The sequence below is a fragment of the Tupaia chinensis genome, unplaced genomic scaffold, assembly GCF_000334495.1.
Source record: "Tupaia chinensis unplaced genomic scaffold, TupChi_1.0 Scaffold000706_1, whole genome shotgun sequence".
Classification (NCBI taxonomy): Eukaryota; Metazoa; Chordata; class Mammalia; order Scandentia; family Tupaiidae; genus Tupaia; species Tupaia belangeri.
This window is the reverse complement of record NW_006160229.1, coordinates 4310532-4321272: the sequence shown is the minus strand read 5'-3', so window position 1 is coordinate 4321272 and position 10741 is coordinate 4310532.

Below are 10741 nucleotides of genomic sequence, written 5' to 3'. Positions count from 1 at the left end.
GAGAATGGAGGAGAAGGGATTGCGGCGTGACCATCTCCTCTAGGGGGTGATTTCTCGCTTTCTATCTCTATGTCTCTCTCTGTCTGTCTGGCGAGCACACACGCCCTATAGCGAAAACCTCTCAAAAAAAAAAAATACAGGAATCATTTAAGTTTGCTTTGAGCCAATTGCATTTGTTAGAGTTCCCAGACACTCCACGAAGCAAATAGGCACCACTTATATTCTGAAGCCAATCACTTTTAATTCTTCCAGCAGTCATTCTGATAATATCAGACATAATGAAATCACTTATCAGTACTGTGGGGTCTAATTTACCCTATGCAAAGTAGTCTACTTTAATTCAGGTTTGGAATCCCTGCCAGAGCTCTTGAGGCTGCTCCTTTTATAGGGTCATTATTGAAGGAAATTTATTTTTATGATAAATTCTTATACAAATATATTTTACACAATAACACAGAACCTCAGCCAGTCTTTCCCAATGGTTGTCATGAAGTGTTATCATACTCCATATTACATGAGTAAATAAGATGCTGGCAATTTATGAACTATATACCAAGTTCACTAATGGTGGTTAGGAAGGTGATTCTTGGATCCCTGATAATCTGTTATTGTAATAAGATTTCAGATTAAAATAGACATATTAAATCAGATATGAAGAAACTGAGGGCAGAACTGTTTTTATCTCTCATGTAAATAAGTGTTGGAGCATGTTATTTTTTAAGGCATTATTTTTCTTGATGGGCTATGTGGCTTGTCTGACATTATTAAGGTCCTTTGTGTTACTTTAACCTTCAGTTTGGACATTCAAGAGTGTTAAGCTATTTTCACTCTTTAAAGTGGCATGAGCTTGGTTAATGGAGGAAAGAAGATGAACCCCTGAGGGCCCTCAACTAAAAGCATTACTTAAAGGAGAAATCGGTCTTCTATTTGGGTTGGAGAAAATCAGCCAAAGAGAGGTGCTGAGTGGCCAGGAAATGGAAAGAAAGTTGAAGAAAGGAAAATAGGTAAGGAATAGTCAAAGCCATCTTCATGGTCTTGGCCATTCTTCTTCACAATGGGATCCTTTCTCTTCTCCAAGCTCCCTCTTTCACACACACAGAGCCTGAGAGCTTAAAATTGCAGGAAAAAAGAAGGTGGTACCATTAACGGCTAAAGGGAAAAAAATGTCCAGGCCCACCCTCAGATTAGCCAGGTTTGCTGTCTTTAAGCATACAACTTGGAAAAAAAGGGTGAGAATAATATGAAAAATAACTTCGTCTTAAAATATAGAAGGAGAGAAAAGAGAATCCAATTTTGATCTTAAATTTACTATGAAAGTGTGCTTTAGCCATTCCATTTTCCTGTCTTGGTACATCTACATTCTTACACGTGGATTTGTGCTTTATCAGTCCTATTTATGTTAGAATCCTTGGACCAAATTTATAGAAGATTTAGCCCTAACTCTTTTGAATATTTCTGTTGTTTAACTCAACCATATCTGTGATTCATTAACTGCTTGTTGTGTTTTGATATGTGGATCCAGAATTGATCAATAGCTGGCAAAATTTAATAAAAGGAGCTCATTTCTGGAGAAACGAGCTCGTTACCATGCCAACTATCGATCTTCCCTGATGGAGGCTCTGCAGTCAGTCACAAAATGGTCCCTGTTAGGCAGGCCCTACTGTCTGCCCATAGGAAATCACTGGGTCACCAACCTCAAATTAGTTCCTGAAAATGGCTTCGGATTCACAGTGGAGAGAACTGGGCTACAAGTGTTTGCAGGAAAGACTCTGCTTTGCAATTTCATGGGACACATCTATTCTCATGGACGTCTGAGAATCTTGTCACATAGCTGGGTGTGGAAGGCAACATTATTGAAATACAGCATTACATGACACTAGTGCAGTGCTTAGCATATTATAGCCACAGCAAGAGAATGAACAGCTTAATCTATTACTGCTTCATGTTTACGAAGTGTAAATGCGAAGAAACCTGTTTATTCTGTGTCGTTATGTACTTGCTTCCTAGGTGTGGGAAAGATTAATAGCACTGTTATCAAAGAGAGATCTGGGTCTGTACTGTGTTGTATAACATAAAGGCCAGGGGGGAAAAAAGAGAGAGAAAGAGAGAGAATAATAATCAAAGAACTCTTTGAACTTTTGAAACTCTGAAAACTGCTTTAAAGTTAAGAAGTTATCAGAATATTTGAAAATGTCACAGATTCTAATTTGAGGAATTCAATTTGCTTTTATAGGAACTAAGACATCTTTAAATATAGAAATTGCATTTTACTAAATTGTTACCAAGTGAATAAAGTACTTTTTTAAAAGAATTATGTATTTACTTTTATTCATTCATTCATTTTATTTTAATTTGACCAGAGAGAGACAGAGAGAGAGAGAGAGAGAGAGAGAAAGAGAGAGAGGGAAAGTGAGAAAGCAAGCCACCAGGCCCAGAACTCGAACTGTGGTCAACCATGTAGGAATGTCCAGCACCTTAACCACCATGCCATCTGCTGGTTCCCAGTATTTTTAATATTTGTTTAACAAATAACGATTTGAGTGTCCATGATGTAGAACGCAAATTTCATGAATGTAACCATGAACCACACTGCCCCAAGTATTGATGAGAGACAAAATTATCCTATTTAATTAAGTCTTTTCTAGGAATCTTCATGACTTGTGGACATTATCTCTCTCCTTTCAGTCAACTCAACTCAGGAACCAGGTCATGATGATGTGAGGGGCCCACACTCAAAACAGAACCAACCAGTCTTTATACATATGGTCAACTGGGTTTCCATGAGGATGCCAAAACCATTCAGTGGAGAAATTCCCAATAAATGGTGCAGAGAATGCTGTATACCCACATAAAAAGGAATGAAATTGGGCTCTTACTTTACTCCATATAAAAAATTAACTCAAAATCAATCAAAAGTACACATTATGGTTTTGTTGTTTTGCTTTCTTAACATTTTTGCCATAGAGCATGTGTGCTTGCCAGAGAGAATGAGCAGGAACGTGAGAAGTCACCTCCAGTGGGCATGGCCACTCCACAGTTTCTTTTCCATTCTCTTCCTGGAATTTTGAGCATGCACTCACACATGCCCAGAACTATTTTTTATAAGAATTGTTTTATTTAGCTTTATTTATTTATCTATTTTAGTTTGACCAGAGAGGGACAGAGAGAAAAAGAGAGAGAAAGCGAGAAAGCAACCTGCCATGTCCGGGACTCAAACCACAGTTGACCATATGGGAGTCTATCATCCTTAACCACCACGCCACCTATCAGCCCCTCCCCCCAGAATTGTTTTCAAGCCACCAGGTCCAGGACTTGAACTGTGTTTGGCAGTGTGAGAATGCAGTACCTTAGCCACCACACCACTTGCTGGCCCCCACATTATGTTTTAATATATTATACATATACATAGTGAAATGATTACTACAGTCAAGCTAACCAACATATCATCACCTCACATAGTAACATTTTCATGGTAAAAGTACTCAAACCCTACTCTCTTAGCAAATTTCCCATATACAATACATATTATTAACTATAGTCCTTGTGCATATATATATATATATATATATATATGAAATAAAAATAATAATTTTTTTAAAAGACACATGTATGGGGCGAGCAGATGGCATGGTGAGTAAGGCACTGGACTCCCACATGGCCAACTGTGGTTCGAGTCACAGACCCAGTAGCTTGCTTTCTCACTTTTCCTCTTTCTCTCGCTCTTTGTGTTGTCTCTCTCTGGTAAGCACATGTGCCCTATAGCAAATTAAGTTACTAATAATAATAAATAATTTTTAAGACACATGTATAAAAAAGAAAAAGTAAATGAAGTGTTCTGTAAATACTATTTTTTAAATTTATTTGACTTTATTTGTAATTATTATTTATTTTTATTTTTATTCAACCAGAGAGAGACAAAGAGAGAAAAAAGGGGCAAGTGAGAAAGTAAGCTATCAGGTCCAAAACTTGAACTCCAGTCAGCCATGTGGGAATCCAGTGTCACAACCACTACACCACCTGCTGACCCCAATAATTTTTTAAAGAGTTATTTATGGATTTCTTTATGTCTTTTTAATTGACCAGAGAGAGATAGAAACAGGGAAAGGAAAGGCAAAGTGAGAAAGCAAGCTGTCAGGTCTGGGACTTGAACCGAAGTTGGGAGTCCAGCACCTTAACCACCATGCCACCTGTCAGCCCTGTAAATACTCTTTTAAAACCTACATTTTGAGGCTAACTACACAGCACAAGTAAGCATAGTGCATAGGAAGCCAGATTCCACATGACTGATCAGGGCTTGAATCTGGCCCTGGCAGCTTGAAAAACATTCCAAGCACATATGCATGGATGCCCAAAATATTGGCAAGATGAAGAAATGGAGAAGTGATTGTGGTATGATCATGCCCCAGTGGGAAGTGCTTCCCTCCCTCATTTTTGTCTCTCTGGCAAGCACACATGCTCTCTGACAACACAAAGATTTTTAAAAATTACATTTTCCATTAGACAATATATGTTAAACATCTAAATATGTCACTATTAATATTATTAACACTATTATTAAACATATCTTTAATAACTATAAAAAATGCAACAATGGGGGCCACCAGGTGGCTTGGTGGTTATGGCATTAGATTCTCACATGGTTGACTGTATTTGAGTCCCAGACCCGGTGGCTTGAGAAGCACACCAGGCGTATGTGTATGCCTGCCCAAAATCCCTGAAGGAGAATGAAGAAGAAAGGATTACAGTGTGGCCAACCTCAATTTGGGGTAATTTCTCTGTTTCCCTCTCACTGTCTCTCTCTGTCTCTTTCAGGCAAGCACATGTGATGTGTGGCAAAAATGAAAAAAAAAAGTATCAATGGCCTAAATGTCAGATCTAAAACTATAAGACACTTAAAAGAAAATATTGGAGAAAATATTTATAATGTTTGATTTGGCAATGACTTTATGCATATGACACCAAAAGCACAGACAACAAAAGAAAAAATAGAGGGCTGATCCCATGTCCTAGAAGTTAAAGGAGCCACATCCCACATGACCAAGCACAGTTGAAATCTTGATCCCAGTGACTTGAAAAACATTTTGACTACATGTGCATGCATGCCTCAAATCCTGAGAGGATGAAGAAATGGAGAAGAAATTGCAGTGTGATCACACTCCATGGGGGGGGTGGTCTATTCTCCCTTCCCTCTTTTTTTCCCTCTGTCTTTCTGATGAACACACACACACACTCTCTGGAAATTAAAATAAAATTAAAAGAAAAAGTAGAAAAATTATATAGACTTATTGTGGTAATGTCTTAAACTGACTGATAAGCAGTGTATTCATGCTGGGAAGATTCGTTTTGTTTGCCATGGAGATGTATGTACAGTAATTAAATGTAAAAAAAAAGGAAAATAAAATAAAAAAAGAAGTTTGCGCATCGAAGGGTACTATCAAGAAAGCAAAAAGACAATCTACTGAATGAATATATTTACTGTTTGCAAATATATATGATAAGAAATTAATATTCAGAATATATAAAGAACCCCTACAATTCAACAACAACAAAAAAAAAAATCCAACACAGAAATGGTCAAAAGGAAAATGAGCTGAACAAAAAACTCTCTAAGGAAGATATATGAACAACCAAAAAGCATATGAAAAAATGCTCAACATCCCTCATCATAAGGGAAATGCAGATTAAAACTGCAATGAGATACCACCTAACCCCTGTAAGAATGGCAAAGATTAAAAATACCGAAAAATGGTGGTTGCCCAAAGATGGGCAGGTGGACTGGTAGCATAGCAGCTGGGCGTGAGGAACCCACAGAGGGGCTGCACTCTGTGCTTTCTTTACGGGTGAAAGGCACAGCCCAATCCAGGTCTATCCTGGGATGGATATCATACTTCAGCTGTGAAATACTGGTTTCCTTGACCAAAAATGAAGATTTTTCTACTGAGACTTCCCCCTCCAGACTCATTTTTAGTGGCCTCTATGCACTAAATGTCTAGACAGGTCCAAGTGAACAGTTTTCAACCATCTGAATATGATCAGGTTCAGAATATTCCTCTCTTCACCTTGAATCTGATGTGCAAAGAGTGAAAATGGAACAGAAGAAAGATTGCAGATCAACTGTTCACCTCTGAACGCTCAGATTGAACTTCAAGAATTAGGAAGAAACACACCATCCATCAGATAACTAGAAATCACCGCAGGACCACAAAAAATATGGGAAAGCAAGACAATACCTCCAAGGGGAAAGAATAACACCTCTTCACCCTCAGATAGTACAATGAAGCTCATGGAAAAGTCTGATAAGGATTTTAGAATATTCATAATGACAAAGCTAACAGAGATGGAAGAGAAGAGAGACAATGAACTCCAGAAGAGGCAGGAGAAAGGAGCTGATGAGTTCAAGGAGGTGAGGAAATTCTTGCAAGGATTTAAAGGAGGAAATACACACTCTAAAAAAGAATCAAATGGACCTGTTAGAGATGAAGATTATAATACGGGAAGTCAAACTCTCCCTTGAAAGTATTAAAAGCAGACTAGATCATACAGAAAATCAAATCTCAAATGTAGAAGATAGAATCATTGGCCTAGAAAAAATGCACCATGAAGACTGAGAAAATGGCCCAAAAAACATGAGAATAATATACAAGAAATGCTAGATACCATCAAACATACAAACACCTGGGTCTTGTTTTTTATGACTGAATAGTATTCCATGGACTATATGTGTCACACTTTTTCAATCCATTCGTGGACATTGGGTTAGTTCCATGTCTTAGCAATCGTAAATAATGTGCAATAATCATAGATGCACAAGCACTTTTCCGACTGAGTATTCTCCTGTCCTTTGGGTAGATACCTAGTAGTGGAATTGCTGGATCATTTGGTAGTTCTAGTTACAGGTCTTTGAGGAACCTCCATATTGTTCTCCACAGTGGCTGGACCAATTTACATTCCCACCAGTAGGAGAGCTCCCTTTTCACCACAACCCCGCCAACACTTACCATATTTTTTCTTATTTATTATTATTATTATTATTATTATTATTATTTCGAGAGGTTTTTACTGAAGGGCGCATGTGCTCACCAGAGAGACAGAGAGACAGAAAGCAAGAAATCAACTCCCAAGGGGATGGCCACACCACAATTCCTTCTCCTCCATTCTCCTCTTGGAATCTTGAGCACGCATGCACACGCGCCCAGCGTGAGTTTAAGTCACTGGGTCTGGGACCTGAACTGCGGTTGACTACATGGGAGTTCAGCGACATAGCCATTACACTAAGTGCTGGTCCCATTATTATTTTTTTTACATTTTTTTCCACATTTTACTGATTCACAAAGTACCTTTAACTAAAACTATGAACAAAGCTAGAATCTAGTTATAAATGCACAGTAATTTTCTTCTGAAGCATTTAAATTAATTAATTAATTTACATTCATTCCCTGAGCATTGTCACAGAATACAAAATGTAATTTCCCATTTTTCTTTTTTTATATATATATATGTATGTGTGTGTATATATATATATATATATATATATATATATATAACCCCTATCTCTCACCCTCTGCCATTTCCCACCCTCCTCCCACACTATCTTAGTGTCTACAGTTGTTTCCCATTCCTTTTCCCCCCACATTTTATTGATTCACCAAGTTTCTTAAGTAATCTAACTAGTTTCAATAGCAAATTCAGCTGGTATGTACATATCAGTGAATACATGTCTGACTTTAGGCGTGAAACTCTGAGTAGAATGAATATACTATACGGTAGCACCTAGCTGATGCTATAAAGCATATTATGGTCATTAAATAGGTATTTTTTAAACTTTTTTTTATTTCAAGGAAAGTAGCTTTGGGACCAACAGTTCGCGTAATGGCTGGATTCCCATGTAGTCAACCGTGGTTTGAGTCCTGGACCCGGTGGCTTAAACTCATGCCGGGTGTGTGTGCATGTGTGCCCAGGATCCCGAGAGAACGGAGGAGAAGGGATTGTGGTGTGGCCATCACCCCTGGGGGGTGATTTCTCACTTTCTGTCTCTGTCTCTGTTTTTCTGACAAGAGCACTCACCCTAAAGCGAAAACCTCTCCCCCAAAAAATGCAGTTTTAGCTTTAATAAATCAAAGAAATCTTAAAGAACTTTACTTAAAACTTACAGCCAGGAAACTGGTTAGGATTCTGTTCAAATAGTAGGTACATGAGCCTACCGGCAGCTCAAGACAGGACAAAATCCTTAAAACTGGAAATATGCACATGAAAGAAGCCAACATAAACTTGTGCCCAAGACCCTGAGAGGAGAATGAAAGAAAAAGGATTACAGTGTGGTGACCCCCTGGGGGGGGTGTGATTTCTCATCATCTGAATCTCTGTCTCTCTGGCAAGCACACACAACCTATGGCAAAAAAAAAAATCTCTCAAAACAAAAATAAATGTAAAAAACTAATTTGTAGAGCCAGCAGTTGGCGTGGTAGTTAAGGCACCGAACTCCAACACGGCCAACCAAAGTTCCAGTCCCAGACCTGGTGGCTTGCTTTCTCAGTTTCCCTTTCTCTCTCTCTGGTCAAATGTTTTTAAATAATAATAACAATAAATGTTTTAATTCAATAAATATTAAAAATAATACAACTATGACATTTCCTGATTTTAAAAAAAAAGCAGACCCAGAATCATGTGCCATCATTCCCTTTTCTAATTAACACCCTCAGCAAAAATGTATTTCTTCATTTTCATCCCCACGCCCACGGTGTTACAATTGTCTGTTTCCTTTGCCATCTCCCCTGCTGCTGTGGGCATCTTGAGAACAGAAGTTGTCTTTTGTTGATAATATGGGTTTGGACAGTAATGTGAGCTTTGGATTCAGATAGGCCTTAGAGCCCAATTCAAAATCTGTCACTAACTAGTCATGGGACGTTAAGCAAGTGATGGAACCTCTTTTCTCACCTGCAATCTAGGGAAAGTTTTAAGTGAGGTGATACATAGAAAATGCCTGGAAATATAAACATCCAAAACAATCATAGTTACAATAACAATAATAATTTTAATATTGTAACATAGTAATTTTAATATTGTAACAAAACTCACTTTCTGTCTCTCTCTGCCTCTCCAGTGAGCACATGCACCCTATAGCAAAATCTCTCAAAAAAAAAAAACAGTCTTGACTCCATTTTGCATAATTGTCCCTCTTTCTGAGTTCTATATTTAGATCCCCTGACTTGCTTTTAAAATATCATTACAAGATTCCTCGGAGCAGATGCTCCTCCTAGAACATGATTTACCATCAGGAATGATGAGCTTCTCCATTCCACAATATGTTAGTGTTATTTCATCATTGCTGGTAGATACACCAATGTTTGGCTTAGCCAGGAAAGTTTCAACCAGAGTACTGAGTATTAGTCAAAATCTGCTGCTCTTGGTTGCATAGTTTTGTCAACTGTGTCTGCAAACAGCCACACCTGGCATCCATTCTCCATGACATCCATTCTCCATGGCATCCATTCTCCATGGCTGGTCCTGCACTCCACCCACAGTCAAGTCAAGCCAGAACTTAGCTCCAGTAACCGGTCAAATCCTGCTGGAACAAACTGTGTGGACTGGTGCCAAATTCCTTTGCTGTACAGGAAGTCAGCTATAACAAATAGTGTTTGAAATCCAGCCATTCGTGAGACTCCCTGCCATGTGGAATTTTCTTGTGATGGTGTTTCTTGTAACACAAGTTGATCCAAACCGTTTAGGGCCCTGCTTTGCTTCCATTTTAAGGGTGAATCTGTGAAGATGACTGGTTATTCAAATTACTGCTTTGAATGGGTCCTTCCATTTTTAAATATATAGTGGCAAAAATAGTATCAAGATACACAAAGGTATGTAATCTCCATTTTCCCAAAGAAGAGATAACTCTATCTAATGACAAAATGTTAGAGAGGTGTAAATTTGTAAAACACACCAACAGTAAGTCAATGATGCTGAACTTTTGGAGGACGTAGAAAGAATGTACAAATGGCATACCTTTATGTTTCATACTATAACCTCATCTTATCTGGAGACACATCTCTTTCCAATTCCCTCTACATACCTGAGGAAGGGCAGTTTGGAATGCCTCCACATACATCCAAATATGCCCAATCCACAATCTTTCAGGACTGGCTGAGCCTATTGGCACTCTGCTCAGAATTCCCATATTATATTACATCTCATCTTTGCTATGTGCCCTTTGGCACCTAAAATTAACCTATTGTCCCAATAATAATAGCTCTTTTTATATCATGAATGCAAGACATAGACTGGGCTACATTTTAAGAACATCATTAGAGGATACTATGAACGTCTATATGCCAAGAAACAAGAAAATCTAGATGAGATGCACAAATTCCTGGACACATATAATCTACCAATGAGGACACAGAAAGTCTGAATAGACCCATAACAAGCAATGAGATTAAATCAGTAATAAATAACCTCCCAACAATGAACAGTCCAGATCCTGTTGACTTCACTGCTGAATTCTACAAAACTTTTAAAGAAGAGGTAACTCCCATTCTACTCAAACTGTTTCTAGAGATCCAAAAGAAGGAATCCTTCTAAATTCATTCTATGAAGCCTCCATCACCCTCATTCCCAAAACATGTAAGGATATGACAAGAAAAGAAAATTACAGACCTATATCTCTGATGAATATAGATGCAAAAATTCTCAACAAGATACTTGCTAACCATATTCAATAGCATATAAAAATATTATTCAAAAAAAAGGA